This window comes from Equus asinus, chromosome 12 (genome assembly GCF_041296235.1).
Source record: "Equus asinus isolate D_3611 breed Donkey chromosome 12, EquAss-T2T_v2, whole genome shotgun sequence".
Lineage (NCBI taxonomy): Eukaryota > Metazoa > Chordata > Mammalia > Perissodactyla > Equidae > Equus > Equus asinus.
Genome location: NC_091801.1, coordinates 55113324 through 55132570, shown reverse-complemented (window position 1 = coordinate 55132570; position 19247 = coordinate 55113324).

Genomic DNA, 19247 nt, shown 5'->3' with positions numbered 1-19247 from the left:
TCGTTAGCATTCCATCACCATACACATAACATGTTTTTTAACTTAATGTCTTAAAATTAATATCTCTGCCCCCCAATATGAGGAAGGCTGCAATCATCTTCCTCCCAGCTTGTTGTTTTTGTCCATATTCTTTCTTTTTTATTGTAGCCTCAAATTATAGACATTTATTTTGTACAATAATACTATTGTTCTTATTCTTTTCTTTTCTCTGAACTTTTTTCTCAAGTTGTTTTAGGGTCTTCTCTTCTTTGGTGTTCTGTTTCACTGTGATATGTCTAAGTGTGAATTTTATTTGTACTGGTTAGGATTCATTGGGCCTTGTGATTGTGAAAATAGCTTTTGTCTTGCATTAGTTCTGGAAAATTAACTTTTTGGATACTTGTTGCTCAGGTCTTTGTTTTTGAGTCCCCACTCCAGTGAAACCTCCCTCCCTTTCATATTTTTTATGTTTGTCATCCTTGCTGCACTGCATTTAGGGTAATTTCAGATCTGTCTTCCAGTTCATCAATTATCTCTTCAACTGTGTTTAATTTTGCTGTTAAACATCCATTGAATTTCTCATTTCAATGATTTTTTTCTCATCGTTGGTAGTCTCTTATTCTTTTATCATACCTTCAGTGCTCTCTGGTATTCCTTAAACTTATTTTATTTTGTTTGTTTGTTTTTTTGAGGAAGATTAGCCCTGAGCTAACATTTGCCAATCTTCCTCTTTTTGCTGAGGAAGACTGGCCCTGAGCAAACATCTGTGCCCATCTTGCTCTACTTTATATGTGGAACGCCTACCACAGCATGGCTTGCCAAGCAGTGCCATGTCCACACCCAGGATCTGAACTGGTGAACCCCAGGCCACTGAAGCGGAACGTGCAAACCTAATCACTGTGCCACCGGGCCAGCCCCTCCTTAAACTTGTTTTATATTTTGTGTTTTGAATCTCTCTGCCACCATTCTTGCCCGAGCTAGCATCCATCACTTAATGAGTACAATAGCTTCTGAATTATTCTCCCCATAACTATTCTTGACTCCCTATTCCCACCCATTTTCTATATTATAAAGTTAGAGTAATCTTCAAATTTAAATCTGATTGTTTTTCTCTTCTGATTAAAATCCTTGAGTGGCCCCCCACTGTTCCTAGTCTAAAGACTGAATCCTTCACGGGGCTCTCATTAACTAGTATCTGCTCGCTCCATCAGCCTCATTTTATGCCAGCCTCAAGCACCACTGGCCTTGTCTCAGTCCTTTAAAGCAGTAGCTTCAAGCTCTTTTGACTGCTGTAGAGTAAGAAAAACATTCTACATTATGACCCAATACTATAAAAATGTATGTATTTATCTGATACAAAAGTTTTATAAAATGATACCCACGCTTACTATATGTGACCTCTATTTTTTATTCTATTCCGTTCTAGTCTATGTAGTGGTGATTGTGTCCCATAAATTGATTTCATAATCTTCTAATTGATATCAATCCACGTTTGAGAAATATTGCTGTAAAGAGTAACAATCCTTCCTATGCTTTGATTTTTGCAGTGCTGTACTCTCTGCCTGGGAATGAATTTTCTCTCCCTCCAACCTCCACTCCCCATGCACACATGTACATCTAGTTTGTATATTATTTATCCTCCAGAACTCAAATCAGATATCAAGGAAAACCTGGTATTTCTTTTCTCAAGGAAAATTTCCCTTTCCCCCAGACTAGGCTAGATTCTTCTGTTGTGGTCTCAGTCTCATTTGTATTATTTACGCCACTTGTAATTACATTACTAATTTTATAATTTACTTGGTTAATGTCTGTCAGACTGTCATTTTCATTTGTTTACAGATGGTATCTGTCTTGTTCATTACTGAATGAATTACTGAATGCCTGGCTCTTATTAGGCGCTTGATAAATTGTTGAATGAGTGAAACAAACGAATGAATGAATCTTATTCAGAATGATATAATGGAAAAAATGTGGACTTAAAGGGAAAAAAGTTGATAAATGTACCTGTCCAAAAACCTTCATTTTTATTCTGTTATTATCAGGTGATCTTAAACAAAATCATGTATTTCTTATTCTCTGATTGGCAAATCTCTCTAATGACAATATTAACTGCTTTGTGTGCCTGGCTTCTTGAGGTTAGAAACATAAAAAAAGACTACCATATCCCTTCTCTCCATGAGTTCACAGTTGATGTCAGAGGCAGACCATAAACATAATACAATATGGTAAGTACTATTGTATGTGAAAACACTTGAATTTATGAAGTGTTGCTATAAGATACTTTTTTATGGGTAAGATCAGTTGAAGACTTGTTAAAATTATCAGGTTACTGAAATTTATGAAAAGTTTCAAAACTTATCTTTCTCTTAGTCTTTGTTCTTTCTTGGTATTTGTGGAAGTAAAAATGGAGAGGCAGATTTACTAATGATCTCAGATGTTTTCTTCCTCTCTACATCCCAGTGGTCAGGAAAAGAGCTGGACAAGCATACAAAACTATTGACTTCTAAATTCACGATATTCTGAAGTTATGTTGTTTGCCAGCCTCCTGTTGATCCCCACATGTGACCACTGTTTTGTTTTCCAACTGGTGCGTGTGTGGACAAAGGAAGTGGTACAGTTATCCTCAGATACCCTCAAGCATCTTGAAGAGGTCACTTGGGAAGGAAACCCTTTTGGTTCTAGTGCCGCTGCTAACACAGGAGCCATTGAAATCCTAAATCCTATCACTTCAGCAGTAAAAAGTTCAGTAAAAATTCTGGGCAGTAAAGACAACCAGCAAGAAAAGTAATCAAGGTCAGGGCCAAACTATCTGCTAGAGTGAACTGTTTAAAACTTCCAATGAGGCTTTAATTAGACTCTTAGAAAAACAGCCTGCTGTTAAACTGTTTTGTATGTTTTCCATGCATAATTAACTCCTATGCATTTTTAACTCGGAGATCAAGCCGTCCTCTGGAAAAGTGTTAACTTCCTGGAGAGGTAACACAAACACTGTTATGTTTTGTTAATTTTTCATCTCATGTATTTAATAAACTGTTAGAATGTGCAAGAAATAACATTAATCTAAGGCATCTCCTATTTTGGTTTGTGACTCTTGTGCTGACTTCCTTTTAGTCTGATGAGATTGGGAGAACAACGCCAGATTGGTTAATTTTGTTTTCTAGTGTTGTGAGGACAATTGAGGGGTGAGAAGAAGTTGACATTTTGAACTGAGAAACAGGTTGGGGACTTAGGTACAACTCCAGGTAAATAAGCTAAGTATACTTATTTGTGTATATGTAAGTCTGATTGCTTAAAGGTATCCATCTAAGATTCTGTGTTGATCCGTGCCAGACTGCTGCTGTTTGAGGACCAGAGAGGCATGGCTTAGGTGCAGAAATGGCATGGAAAAAAATTGGATCACAGAAAGACTCATTTAATCAGGACTTGAAATCTGGCAGCTCTCCTATGGGAATAAAATACTATTAGATTGCATTTATTTGTGGACAATTTTTTCTTGCCTTTTGCATTTCCCTTTAAGCACAGTAACCATGATTTGTTCATCTTTATACTCCCCAAACAGTAGGCAGAATAGTAGATACTTAGAGAGATTGACTTCTTCACTACCCATTCATTCTTTTAGGTGCACAGGTGATGTTTGGGAAGTTAATCAGTCCTAGAAAATACGTGGTGGAATATGAGTGGTCTCATTGATTCAGAAATCGTCCAGAGATCTACGTGACCAGCATGCCTTATGTTTTAATAGATAACATAATTAGGCAATGTTCTTGGTTGTCTAGCAATAGCTGCCTTTCTTTGGGACTTGAGGCCTTGTTCTTTGAAGATTTGCAGGGCTCAAATGAGGTTTCACTAACAATCAATAATAATGTCTCTTATTTGCTTCATATTTTCACTTTTAACAATCATTTACATTTTTCAAGTGAGTCTCAAAATAACCTTGTAATGTAAGTTGGACATTATTCTTCAGGTTTAACATTGATCATCTGGCAACCTTTTCTTGTCTGACCATTAGCGACTTAAGGAACTCTAGAAAGGTAAAAAGTATACCCTGGGAAAGTAAAAGTATAAAGTGGAAAAAAAAGGTATAGTCCTCTACTGACAACATTATTTCTTTTATAAGATGGTACATTTTCTTATTAGAAAACAGAATGAACATTTAGGTGAAACATCACTCATCAAACTTAGAAAAAAATTACTGAAACAGTTTGCTCCCTTATAGAGCATATAAGGAAAAAACGTGAAAGAATTCCTTTTGGCATCTCTGGATATTTGAATAGACAACAAGGAAAAACTAGCTTTTTGTTTTAGCTAAATTATCCTAGGAACACTCTGCTCCAACATAGAAATGCCAGTGGAATAAGAGACGGTAACACAAGATGCACCAGGAGACTCGAGGTTTTGTGCGTTTGAAACTTATATTCTACTATAATGACTAAATTGTAGAGAAGCAAAACTAATGTGTGTGTGTTTTTAAATTTACCCAATGTTTTTTTGGTTCTGTCTTCTAGGAGCAGACAAACTTCTTTTGTTTTTTGTTTATTTGTTTGCTTGTTTGTTTTTAAAAGTTCACTCTTAAATTTTACAAAACAGTATAGGACAAGGAAAATTAAAATGTTATACAACATTAGAACAATATATTTGCTAAAAATAGAAATGCCAAAGGCACATAAAGGTATAAAGGTATATGCAGTGGTTTTTTCACATAATTTATTTAAATTGGTAGGACTGTTTTTTGTCTTTCAACTTTTAATTTCACTATAAGCAAAAGTGAAGTAAATACAATGATTGTTATCAACTAACACTAGATGAGGTCTCAGTATTTATAAGAACATAGATCTCTTCTTATAAACTTGCTTTTGATTTTAATTCAAGAATAATTATGCTGGTTTCTTATGTATGACTGGACAAGAAAACATGTGGTTGTGTGTTTTGGCATATGTTCTTCCAGATTTTTCAGTGATAGTCACGATAACCAACAAAGGAAATTTAGATTGAAGGCCTTTTTCTGTATGAGATTCTAATCATCATCCTAAGAATAATTCCAACCCCTATTGGTTACTTTTACTTGAAGACCTTATATATATATATATATACATCTCAATGACTTTAAGTGGTGGAGAATAGGCCACAGAATTCAGAAGAATAAACTTTTGGAACAGATACCTGCACAATACCATGCTCCTTTCCAGCTCCACTGCTGTTATCAGAAAAAGATTTGGGTAAATAATAATGAAATTAGTAAATATGTAATGTTTTTATAACAGACTTTTTTTCTATCATTCATGTTTATAGCTTTCGCCTGAGAGCAAAATTAAAGTTGTAAACCATAGCTTTAACATATATCATTACCATAAAGGAAAAGAATGTGTGTGTGCTCACACACACACACACACACACTCTTGTAGAATAGTCTAGATTTTAGTATCAAACAGAGATGTGGGTGTTGTGCAATCAACAAAACATTGTTGTGCAATAATTAAAGAATTTTTAAACTGAAGATTAAATTGGAATGTTGTTATAAACATAAGGGAAATGGCAAACATTTTTCTTTGTATCAAAAGAAAACTCATTTCTAAAAATAAGCACCCTCTTTGTGATGACCCTTTAAAATAGTTTTAAGTGATTCCGCTCACAGATGTGCTTTTGGGTCTGCAGCAGTTTGCTCTAAGTGGTTCGCTCTTTGATCCCGTAGCCTTTAATCAGGTGTGTATCTAGAAGAAGAAAGCATTGGCATGGCAATATCACCAGCCAGGCTCTGCTTCTCTCCGAAAGTAAAAGTGGCATGACTCAAACATGCTGCTGGGTCCTGAAAGGTTTCCTTGGGTGTGTGAATTTAAGGAAATACTGGTTAAAGCCATTTCCCATTGCTAAACTTTATTTTATCAAATTGAGGCAAACATGGACATTTCTAAAGTTACCAAATTAAAAAATCATCTTGATAAAAAAAAGAAAAGAAAATGTTTTTATTATCTTCCATGTTTCATTTTACTTTCCCAGTTATCAGAATTAAGTAATAGGAAGGATTGAGAATGTTGCCTAGTCTTTTAAGTGTTGTTATTGACCTTCAGTGTTCAATATCTTTGTAATGTGAAATTGATTTAGTATAATCTGCCTCCCAATTTTCTTTACTTAGAGTGTCTTAGATATTGCCTTCAGAAATGCAAAAACCAAAGAATTATTCTTCGACTCTTTTTATTCCACCTCCCATCCCCACTGAAATCCATATTTCTTATCACTCCTGATTTTGTCATTCAGACACCAGATCTTCACCTTTGCTTTCCTATCCTTTCTTTCCTATCCCCGTAACTAAAGTTTTTTCCCCTAATAATACCTTAGTGGTTAAGAACCAGGTTTGATTCCTTCTTTGCCAGTTATAAATTGTGTGGCCTTGGGCACGTTACTTAATTTATCTGAAGGTATCTCATACCTATTTCCTAGCTTTGTGGGATTAAATGGAACAGTTCTCGTGAAGCAGTTAACACAGTATTTGCCCTCAATACCTGTTAGCTCCCACTCACTCTTCCCCCTTCCCCCTCCCCTTTCCTTGCCTCCTCTCCCACCTCCTCTCTTCTCCTCCCCCGACCTTCTTCCTCCTCCTCCTCTGAGTGCTTGGCACAGGGTAAGCACTCAATAAAATAGTAGTTTCATTGTTATAAAACTGCCTCCTCCTATCTAGAATCAAACCCTCATTATTTCTCCCCTGGAACACTGAATTTAATTCATTGGTCCACATGCCCTATTTATCTATGTCTTTCACATAAAGTTCTGTATCTGTTAACTTGAATTTATAAAAGCACAGTTTTTAAATTAAATTATGTATTTAGGTTTGGGAAGTGAAATATTGCAAAAACTACCGTTAATAGCTATTATGCTTTTGGTTTCTAATCATATCCTGTCTTCATAGAGATGCTTCATATGGTCGCTATCTTCATATAGACTTATTTTGAAGATTTTTAAATGACTTTGAGAATGCATATAAACTGTTTTACTTAAAAAGACTGTATTGTGTGCCAGGCACTGTGACTTCAGTGCTTTACATATATTATCCTGTTTAACGTTTCCTATTATTACCATCCATTTTATAGAGAAGGAAACAAACACACAGAGTTATGCCCAAGGTCATACAGCTGTGAATAGTAGAGCAGGATTTGAACCCAAATGTTCTGATTCCAGAGCCTATGCTCCTAAATACTAGTCTATACTGCCCCCATGCTTCCAGGAATAATTAAATAATTTAGTAAAATGCATCCTTAACTCAGAATTTACTGAGTACTTGAGTTAAAAATGAAGAACAGTTCCTGGAAATTCAATTTTTTTTTTAAAACATTTTATTTTTTTTCCTTTTTCTCCCCAAAGCCCCTCTGGTACATAGTTGTATATTCTTCGTTGTGGGTCCTTCTAGTTGTGGCATGTGGGACGCTGCCTCAGCGTGGTTTGATGAGCAGTGCCATGTCCGCGCCTAGGATTCGAACCAACGAAACACTGGGCCGCCTGCAGCGGAGCGCGCGAACTTAACCACTCAGCCACGGGGCCAGCCCTCAATTTTTTTTTTAAAGATTTTATTTTTTCCTTTTTCTCCCCAAAGCCCCCCGGTACATAGTTGTATATTCTTCGTTGTGGGTTCTTCTAGTTGTGGTATGCGGGACGCTGCCTCAGTGTGGTTTGATGAGCAGTGCCATGTCCGCGCCCAGGATTCGAACCAACAAAATACTGGGCCGCCTGCAGTGGAGCGCGCGAACTTAACCACTCGGCCACGGGGCCAGCCCCCTGGAAATTCAATTTTTAAAAGGAAAAATAAATTCCTTTCTAACAAATAGTATGGAAAAATAAATAAATCTGAAAATAGATGTTACCATTGACTTTTCATCTTTTTTCATGGCTAGTCAATAAGGTTTTCTTATTCGTTAATTGTCTGAAAAAAGGAAATGTGTCTGAAGGATGGCTTGTGAGTTGAAGAGACAAAATAATGACCTCTGAGAAATAGTTAAAGAATCTGGAGATATTTATCTTTGAGAAGACCCAGGGGAAATGAAAACTTGTCAAATATTTGAAGGGCTTGCATGTGAAGGAAGGATTAGATATACTCTGTGTAGCCCAAGAGGCTAGAATTAGAACCATTTGTTGGAAGCACTTAGATGAGACCTTTCTAACAATTAGAACTGTTGCACTGTGGGAAGTCATGTTCTGAAAAATAATGACACGACCTTTACTAATCACAGTTTAACTATTCCTACTCATCTTCTAGCTCAGAGATTCACAATTTCAGGGAAGTAGCTCATTTTTTCCAAGAATGTCAGACTTACAAGTGTGCTCACTTGGCCTCTGAGATAAGGCTATAAAGTGAAAAGGATGATTTTTATAAAAAGTCAGATTATAAACTTAACACATTAAAAAAAATTGGGATTCTTGCGGCTGGTCAGGTGGTGTAATGGTTAAGTTCATGCGCTCTGTTTCAGCAGCCTAGGGTTAGCAGTTTTGGATCCTAAGCATGGATCTACACACCGTTCATCAAGCCATGCTGTGGCAGCATCCCACATACAAAATAGAGGAAGATTGGCACAGATGTTTGCACAGGGCTAATCTTCCTCAAGCAAAAAAAGGAACATGGGCAACAGATGTTAGCTCAGAGTGAATCTTCCACGCCAAAAAAAAAAAAAAAATCGGGATTCCATAAAACCAGAAACCTGTCCCTAATCCCATCATCCAGGGACAAAAATTTGGTATATTAATAGCTTCTATTTTTTGTGATTATAAAGCAAATATAGAAAACTTAAATACGGAAAATCATAAAGAGAAAAACAAATATAAGAAATGTAAAAGGCAGAAGTACAAAAACTTCCATAATCCTCTACATAATGGCCACTTAGATTTTAACGTATTTTTCTTCTAGTCTTTTACCATTTTATATTTAATTTAATTTATAATTTTTAATGAAAGTTACACATACTTTACAAAGTTTTATAGGCCATTCTTTTCACATCACACTATATTACAGATATTAATTACCTTATTTTAATATTTCAAGTATGTCATTTTTAATGGAAGCTATGCTCTGTCTTATGAATATACCATGATGTATTTAACCAATTTCCTATTCACAAAAAATTATGTATGCAGTGGTTTGTTAGCATAGGTAACACTGCAATGAACATGTTTGTATATTATTAATTATTGAAATGCTAATTGTGTTCTTAGGTTGGATTTCTAGAAGTAGAATTAATAATTTCCCCAAGGCTCCTGATATGTCTGGCCAAAGTGACCTCTGAAAACTATATATCAATTTACTTTCTCACTATCAGTAAGTAAGATTAGACTTTTTAACAGTTTAGTAAATTACAGTTTGTAGATTATGCAGGCAATTTTAATTTGTATTGATTTGTTTAAATAAATTGATATTTCATATTGATTTTATATGTCTAATGAACAATTATAATTTGTCTTTAACATGCCTATTCATATGTTCCATTTTTCAGCTATATTGTTAGTATTTTAAGAATTTATTCATAGAAATTTCTTATATATCAAATACATTAAACTTTTATCTATCACGTTTTTAATTTTGCCTTTAAACGTATTTATGTAGTTTTAACATTCAGAAGTTTTCATTTGTATGCAATCATATTTCTCAGTTTTTGTGAGTTCTTCCATTGCTATTATTCTTTTAAAAAGTCTTTTACATCAATCCTTCCTCATTAGACACATTGTGTCAGTCACAGTTCAGTCAGAAAAGCAGAGCTATTAGGAGATACACACACACAGATTTGATCTTATATAATTGTAGGAGATGGTTAAGCAGTGCTGCAAGGCTGCTGTCTTTGGGTCTAATGCTACAGGTTGAGGTCCAGAGGGCAAGCAGTTGGGAAGGAAAGATGGAGGTAAAGTGGGCAGAGCAGGGACAAGGTGGAACCACAAGCATGAGCTGGAGCCCCACAGGGATGGAGTGAAACCAGTGCCTGTTCTTGTTGCCTCTGCCCTTGATGGTACGGTGTGGGTATCTCCCGTTCATGGGGCCAAACACACATCTGGCCTGGGAGTCAGAGCAGCTGAAGGAGGATCCAGGGGAAGGCGGAGCGTTGCAGGCCTGACCACTACATCACGCCAAGAGATGAAACTGCAGCTCAGTGACAAAGTGCGCAAGCTACAAAACGGCTGCTGCTTCACTTCGGCTCTTCAAATCTCCCGTAAGAATCTCTCTCGTCCCTGTTACGAGAAATAGAAAGTTGACATTACAAAGCTACCCCACACCTATATTTTTTCTAGTTTTATCAAGTTAACTTGGGAAGTAATGATATCTTTGCAAAATTAGTGTGTCTATTCAGGAACGTGGTACATATCTACATTTAACATTCTACGTTTAAATCTCATTTTATATATGGGAAGTGCTATAATTTTGTCATTTGAGAACTACATAATTTCTATTAGACTTATTTTATATTTCTTGTTTCTGGAGGAAATGAAATAATTCTTTTCAATTAATTTTTAGCTGATTGAAAAGAAAGCTATTACTTTTAGCATATTTATCTTCTATTTTGCTGAAACCCTAATTTTTGAACTTTGTAAATTTGATTTTCCTAGTTTTCTAAGCATATAATTGTATTATCTACAAACAATAGCGTTTAATCCTTCTTTCTAACTGTATTTTTGTTTCATCTCTCATTGTTCTGGATGTTCTGATTGCTGCAGTGTTAACCAGTAGTAATAATAGTGAGTATCCCTTCAGTTTCCTGATTTTGACATATATATTTTGAATTTTGAACAGCTACTTCTATTTTTGCTTGTTTGTTCATCTCCAAAATCAGGAATCTGTGTGAAATGCCATTTGACATCTACTGACATGTGTAGTAGAATACATTAATAAATTTCTCAAAAGTCAACTATTTGCATTTCTGGAATAAGTCCTGCATTGTCCTGGTGAAAGATTTATTTTTTAACGTGCTTTTGAATTGTGTTACTATAGCTCATTATTTTAAAAATCTTTATTTCTAAGTGACACTAATTCAGTTCTTTATCTGGTCTCAGTTTCAGAGTTACACTAATTTCATAAAATTAATTCACTAGCTTTACTTACAAACTCTGTGGCAGTTTGTATAGACTGAAAAATATCTAGTCTTTGAGAATATGAAAGACCTTCCAGTAAAGCTGGTGCCAAGCATTTCTGTGGTAGTTTTAAAAAATTAACTTTTTATTTGAGGTAAAACATACATTTAGTAAAGTGCACAAACCTAAAACGTATAGCTCAATGAAAGTTTTGACATATACGGACACACACATGCATAGTTTCCAAATTTGGATAGCTGGTCCTACTAGAAATTCAGTGACTACATAATATGCTTTACAAAATTCATTTTTTGCTTCAGCTCTTTAGACTGAATTCCTTTGCTCGCAAATAAGAATTGTATCCTTCTGGATACATAAGTTTATTCAGGGTTTTTGATTCTTAAAAAAAAAGAAAGAAGAATTTCTTCATGTGTGTTTGTAAAATATAGCACATATCCAAACAAAAAAAAAGATATGAAAGTGGATGTGTGCAGTTTAGAACAATAATAAAAAATATTTCTATGTACTCATCATCCAGGTGGAGAAATAGACCAATGTCTTAGCCCAGATGCTTTCCCTGTTGCTGCCATTTGCACCTCTCCCACTTGTGACATTTGTGTTAACCATCCCCTGGCTTTTCTTTAATTTTTACCACCAACATAGGCACCACTAAAGAATGCATTGTTAGGTCATGCCTGTTTGTAAAATTTGTATGAATGAATCATACTGTACATATTTTTCTATGTCTGGTTTCCTTTCTTGACACTATATTTTTGAAATTTGTCCACATGGATGCATATAGCTATAGCTTACTCATTTCACTCTACTATCATGATCCCTGTGTAAATATCCCACAACTTATTTATCCTTTTCACCAATGATAGACATTTAAATTATTTTCAGGTTTTTACTATTATGTACAGTGATGCCTTGACAAATATTTTTATGCATGTCTTCTGGTGCACATGTGCAGGAAACACCCTTAGGGTATACCCATTAGGGCATCTAGTGGCTTCGTGTATGTTCACGTTTATTAGGTAATACCAAAAAATTTCCTAAGCAATTGTATCAGTTTTTAATTCTACCAGCAGTGAATAAAAGTTCCTTTTGTTCTGTATTCTCATTAGCACTTGGTATTGTCAGACATTTAAATTTCTACCAATCTAGTGAGTATAAATACTATCTCATTGTGATTTTAATTTGTATTTCCCTGATTTATCAATTTAGATTGAACATCTTTTGTTATACGTGTATTTTTGTTTCTGCTCCTGTGAAATTCATTTTTTTTCCTCCATTTTCCTATTAGGTTATCTTTTAAAAATTGAAGCATATTATTTTTCATATATTATTGATATATGATCCTTCGTTGGTTATATATTTTGCAGATATCTACCTTTCACTCTTTCTATGGACTCTTTTGATAACACAAGCTCTTAATTTTAGAAGTCATATTTACTAATCTGTTCCTTAGATTTGTGCTTTCTGCGTTTTGTTTAAGAAATCCTTTTGTGCCATGAAGCCATAAAAGTATTTTTCTATATTGTTTTCTAAAAGTTTTATAGTTTTGCCTTTCACTTGTGGCTGTGAAATCTATCTGGAATGAGTTTTGTCTATGGTGTGACTTAGCACCTCTGTCATAGCAAATAACCATAGAAAAGTATTTGTTTCTAAGGTCTTTACTCTCTTATCATTCTAGTATTGATTTCTGACTTAATCACATTGCAGTCAGGGGATAAGATCTGTGGTTTCAATCCTCTCGTGTTGGTCGGGAATTGCTTTATGTATGTAGTCACTTTTGGTAAATGCTTCACATGTGCCTAATAAAAAAGTGCGTTCTACGGTTGTCAGGTGCATTCTCTAGACTAACAAGTAAATCTTACTGCGTTATTCAAATTGTCTATATCCTTAATTTTTTTCCTACTAAATCTTCCAATTACTTAGAGAGTTGGGTTAAAATCTTCCACTATTATGGCAAATTTGTCTCTCTCTCATTGAAGTCTATTAAATGTTGCTTTATATATTTTGGACCATAATATTAGGAGCATACGAGTCTAGAACTATTAACTTCCTGTTTATCAGTATGTGGTGAATCCCTTTATATTAATAATGCTTTTGTCTCAAAATTTATTGTGTCTGATGTTAATATAGTGATCCCAGTTATCTTTTGGTCAATATTTCCTGGTATTTTTTCCTTTTAAACTTTTTATAGTCTGTTTTAGATGTAGATTTTCCTTTTCTTAAATGTATTCTGATGAACTTTGCCTTTAATGGGTGTGTTTAGTCCATTAAAATTTCTTTTAATTACTATGCGTAGATACAATTACTATATATGTGTGTGTAAATATATGTGATGTATGCATATTTTTTAATATATAAATGTCTGTTTATATAAATATATATTTTTTAATTACTGTACACACATATTGGATATTGTCCTAACATTTATTTTGTGCTTCATTTTTGTTCCATCTTTTCTATATTTATTTCTTCTTTCTTGTCTTCTTTTTCCAAGTGTTATTTTTCTCTACTGTTTTGGATCAGTCTTGTTAATAGCTGCCATATATATCAAATAATAAAGGAGATATTATTCTAAGGAATTTTCTAGAAATTTTAACATGCATATTACATTATCAAGATCTAGATTTAATAAAAATCTACTCTTCTCCTGAACAATACACAAACCTTAACACAGTTGATTCCAGTCACCTGCTCCCCGCTTACAACCTATTTTTGTCACGTATTTTAAGTCTAACTTATTCTTGTTTTTATTTCCATCCAGAAAGACATTAGTATTGTTGTTTATACCTCAATATTTGATTGAATTTATCCATATAACCCTTTGCTTCTTGTGCTTTAAACTTTCCATCACAGATCCCTTCCCATGTGCCTAAAGCACATATTTGGAATTTCCTTAAGTAATAAACATTTTATTGTTAGCAAATTAACTATTTTTGCTTCTCTGAAGACTTTTTTTCCCACCTTCATTTTTAATGACTTTTTGGTTATTATCTTTCTGGGTATAGAATTCTGTTAGGTCCATTCTCTTAGCAAAATTGAACACATCACTTCACAGACTTCTGAGTTCCATTGTTGCTATTGAAAAGTCTGCTGTTAGTCTAAGTTTTAATCCTTTGAAGATCATTTATCTTGGGCTTCTCTGAAGATCTCTTTATATTTGATGTTCTGTAGTTTCATTATGATGTCTAGGTGTTTTTTTTTCCTTTTAATCTTTATTACAGTTCATTGAACTGTCAGTAGAAGATGATAAAAGACGACTTTCATCAATTCTGGGAAAATTCTCAGCCAATATCTATGTTTTCCTCTAGACCTAATGTGATTTTTTCCCCCAAATATTCCTACATCTCTGTCACATGCCTATTAAAATAGTGCATTAGTAATCTAATGCTGCAATAATAAATCAGCCTAAACCTTTGTGGCTTAAAACAATAGTCATTTATTATCTCATAATCTCTGTTAATCATATTCAGGATAAGCTCCATTAGTTCTTATTTGAGATTACTGTCCTATGTGGGCTAGGGCTGCAGTTCTCTGAACGCTTCAAGGGTACTAGAGGATCCGTTACCAGGGGGGCAAATTGTTGCTGGCTGTAGGCTGGAGACCTTAGTTCTCTAGATGGATTACTCCATGGGACTGCTTGAGTGTCCTCATAACATGGCAGTCATGTTTGTTCAGCTTTTTTCTCATGAAGGTGGGAGAGATGACCTCCAAGGTCTTTTCATGTCAGGGAAGAAACTGGAAGTGCTGACGTTGTCTTTTGTTCTTTCATTTGAAATTTCTATTCTGTCTGTTCTGTTTTGGATTTTCAGATCTCTTTCTTATTTTTCTTTATCATCTTTAGTAGCATGCTATAATTGTTTCATAACTGCAGTAACTTTTCTTATCTTTCTCTTTTCAATCAGAGCAAGTTGTTTATTTTTATTTTTATTTTTTTTTATTAATGTTATGATAGATTACAACCATGTGAGATTTCAGTTGTACATTTTTGTTAGTCATGTTGTGGGTACACCACTTCCCCCTCCGTACCCTCCCCCCACCCCCCCTTTTCCCTGGTAACCACCGATCAGATCTCCTTCTCAATATACTAATTTCCACCTATGAGTGGAGTCATATAGAGTTCGTCTTTCTCTGACTGACTTATTTTGCTTAACATAATGCCCTCGAGGTCCATCCACGTTGTTGTGAATGGGCCAATTTCGTCTTTTTTTTTGGCTGAGTAGTATTCCATTGTGTATATATACCACATCTTCTTTATCCAATCATCAGTTTCTGGGCATGTAGGCTGGTTCCACGTCTTGGCTATTGTAAATAATGCTGCGATGAACATAGGGGTGCAACGGACTCTTGAGATATCTGATATCAGGTTCTTAGGATAGATACCCAGTAATGGGATGGCTGGGTCATAGGGTATTTCTATTTTTAACTTTTTGAGAAATCTCCATACTGTTTTCCATAGTGGCTGTACCAGTTTGCATTCCCACCAACAGTGTATGAGGGTTCCTCTTTCTCCACAACCTCTCCAACATTTGTCGTTCTTGGTTTTGGATGTTTTTGCCAATCTAACGGGGGTAAGGTGATATCTTAGTGTAGTTTTGATTTGCATTTCCCTGATGATTAGCGATGATGAACATCTTTTCATGTGTCTATTGGCCATATTCATATCTTCTTTTGAGAAATGTCTGTTCATGTCCTCTGCCCATTTTTTGATCGGGTTGTTTGTTTTTTTGTTGTTAAGCAGTGTGAGTTCTTTGTATATTATGGAGATTAACCCTTTGTCGGATAAGTGGCTTGTAAATATTTTTTCCCAATTAGTGAGCTGTTTTTTTGTTTCAATTCTGTTTTCCCTTGCCTTGAAGAAGCTCTTTAGTCTGATGAAGTCCCATTTGTTTATTCTTTCTATTGTTTCCCTCAACTGAGGAGTTACAGTGTCCGAAAAGATTCTTTTGAAACTGATGTCAAAGAGTGTACTGCCTATATTCTCTTCCAAAAGACTTATTGTCTCAGGCCTAATCTTTAGGTCTTTGATCCATTTTGAGTTTATTTTGGTGTGTGGTGAAAAAGAATGGTCAATTTTCAATCTTTTGCATGTGGCTGTCCAGTTTTCCCAGCACCATTTGTTGAAGAGACTTTCTTTTCTCCATTGTAGGCCCTCTGCTCCTTTGTCGAAGATTAGCTGTCCATAGATGTGTGGTTTTATCTCTGGGCTTTCAATTCTGTTCCATTGATCTGTGGACCTGTTTTTGTACCAGTACCATGCTGTTTTGATCACTGTAGCTTTGTAGTATGTTTTGAAATCGGGGATTGTGATTCCGCCGGCTTTGTTTTTCTTGCTCAGGATTGCTTTAGCAATTCGCGGTCTTTTGTTCCCCCATATGAATTTTAGGATTGTTTGTTCAATTTCTGTGAAGAATGTTCTTGGGATTCTGATTGGGATAGCATTGAATCTGTATATTGCTTTAGGTAGTATGGACATTTTAACTATGTTTATTCTTCCAATCCATGTGCAAGGAATGTTTTTCCATCTCTTTATGTCATCGCCTATTTCTTTCAAGAAATTCTTGTAGTTTTCATTGTATAGATCCTTCACTTCCTTGGTTAAGTTTATCCCAAGGTATTTTATTCTTTTCGTTGCGATTGTGAATGGGATAGAGTTCTTGAGTTCTTTTTCTGTTAGTTTATTGTTAGTGTATAGAAATGCTACTGATTTATGCACGTTAATTTTATACCCTGCTACTTTGCTGTAGTTGTTGATTGTTTCTAATAGTTTTTCTGTGGATTCTTTGGGGTTTTCTATGTATAGGATCATGTCGTCTGCAAACAACGAGAGTTTTACTTCTTCGTTACCTATTTGGATTCCTTTTATTTCTTTTTCCTGCCGAATTGCTCTGGCCAGCACCTCCAGTACTATGTTGAATAGGAGTGGTGAAAGTGGGCACCCTTGTCTTGTTCCTGTCCTCAGAGGGATGGCTTTCAGCTTTTGTCCATTGAGTATGATGTTGGCTGTGGGTCTATCATATATGGCCTTTATTATGTTGAGGTACTTTCCTTCTATACCCATTTTACTGAGGGTTTTTATCATAAATGGGTGTTGGATCTTGTCGAATGCTTTCTCTGCATCTATTGAGATGATCATGTGGTTTTTGTTTTTCATTTTGTTGATGTAGTGTATCACGTTGATTGACTTGCGGATGTTGAACCATCCCTGTGTCCCTGGTATAAATCCCACTTGATCATGGTGTATAATCTTTTTGATGTATTGCTGTAATCGGTTTGCCAAAATTTTGTTGAGGATTTTTGCATCTATGTTCATCAGTGATATCGGCCTGTAGTTCTCCTTCTTTGTGTTGTCCTTGTCAGGTTTGGGGATCAGAGTGATGTTGGCTTCATAGAATGTGTTAGGGAGTTCTCCATCTTTCTCAATTTTCTGGAACAGTTTGAGGAGAATAGGTATTAAGTCTTCTTTGAATGTTTGGTAGAATTCTCCAGAGAAGCCGTCTGGTCCTGGACTCTTGTTTTTGGGGAGGTTTTTGATTACCGTTTCTATTTCCTTACTTGTGACTGGTCTATTCAGATTCTCCATTTCTTCCTGATTCAGTTTGGGGAGATTGTAGGAGTCTAGGAATTTGTCCATTTCTTCCAGGTTGTTCAATTTGTTGGCATATAGTTTTTCATAGTATTCTCTTATGATCTCTTGTATTTCATTGGTATCTGTTGTGATTTCTCGTCTGTCCTTCCTGATTTTATTAATTTGCGATTTCTCTCTTCTTTTCTTGGTGAGTCTGGCTAGGGGTTTGTCAATTTTGTTAATTCTTTCGAAGAACCAACTCTTTGTTTCATTGATCCTTTCTATTGTCTTTTTTGTTTCAATATCGTTTATTTCTGCTCTTATTTTTATTATTTCCCTCCTTCTACTGACTCTGGGCTTTGTTTGTTCTTCTTTTTCTAGTTCTGTTAGGTGTCGTTTGAGGTTGCTTACGTGGGCTTTTTCTTGTTTAGTGAGGTGAGCCTGTATTGCAATGAATTTCCCTCTTAGGACTGCTTTTGCTGCATCCCAAATGATTTGGTATGTCGTGTTCTCATTTTCATTTGTCTCCAGATAATATTTGATTTCTTCTTTAATTTCTTCAATGATCCATTGTTTGTTGAGAAGCGTGTTGTTTAGTCTCCACATTTTTGCACCTTTCTCTGCTTTTTTCTTGTAGTTGATTTCTAGTTTAATAGCGTTATGATCAGAAAAGATGCTTGATATTATTTCAACTCTCTTGTATTTATTGATGTTTGCTTTGGTTCCCAAAATATGGTCAATCCTTGAGAATGTTCCATGTGCACTTGAGAAGAATGTGTAACCTGCTGTTTTTGGATGAAGTGTTCTATATATATCTATTAAGTCCATCTGGTCTAATTTTTCATTTAATTCTATTATTTCCTTGTTGATTTTCTGTCTGGATGTTCTGTCCATTGGTGTTAATGGTGTGTTGAGGTCCCCTACTATTATTGTATTGTTGTTGATGTCTTCTTTTAGTTCTATTAAGAGTTGCTTTACAAATTTTGGTGCTCCTGTGTTGGGTGTGTATATATTTATAAGTGTTATGTCTTCTTGGTGGAGAGTCTCTTTTATCATTATATACTGTCCCTCTTTATCTTTCTTTATCTGTTTTGCTTTGAAATCTACCTTGTCTGATATTAGTATAGCGACACCTGCTTTCTTTTGTTCATTATTAGCTTGGAGTATTGTTCTCCATCCCTTGACTCTGAGTCTGTGTTTGTCTTTGGGGCTGAGGTGTGTTTCCTGGAGGCAGCATATTGTTGGATCTTGTTCTTTGATCCATCCTGCCACTCTGTGTCTTTTGATTGGGGAGTTCAATCCATTTACATTTAGAGTGATTATTGAGATGTGGGGGCCTACCACTCCCATTTTGTGTCTTGTTTTCCGGTTTTCTTCAGTTTCCTTTGTTTCTCGTCCCATGGTTTAATCTGTTCTGATGAAGAGCTGCTACTCTCTGTTGTTGTCCTTCTACTTATCTCCTCTGCTCTTGGTTTTGTAGCCCCTTTCCTTTTTTTGATTTTTCAGGAATGAGGGTTTTCCTGAGGATTTCCTGAAGAGGAGGTTTTGTGGCAATGAACTCCCTTAATTTTTGTTTATCTGGGGAAGTTTTTATTTCTCCATCGTATTTGAAGGATATTTTCGCTGGGTAGAGAATTCTCGGCTGTAGATT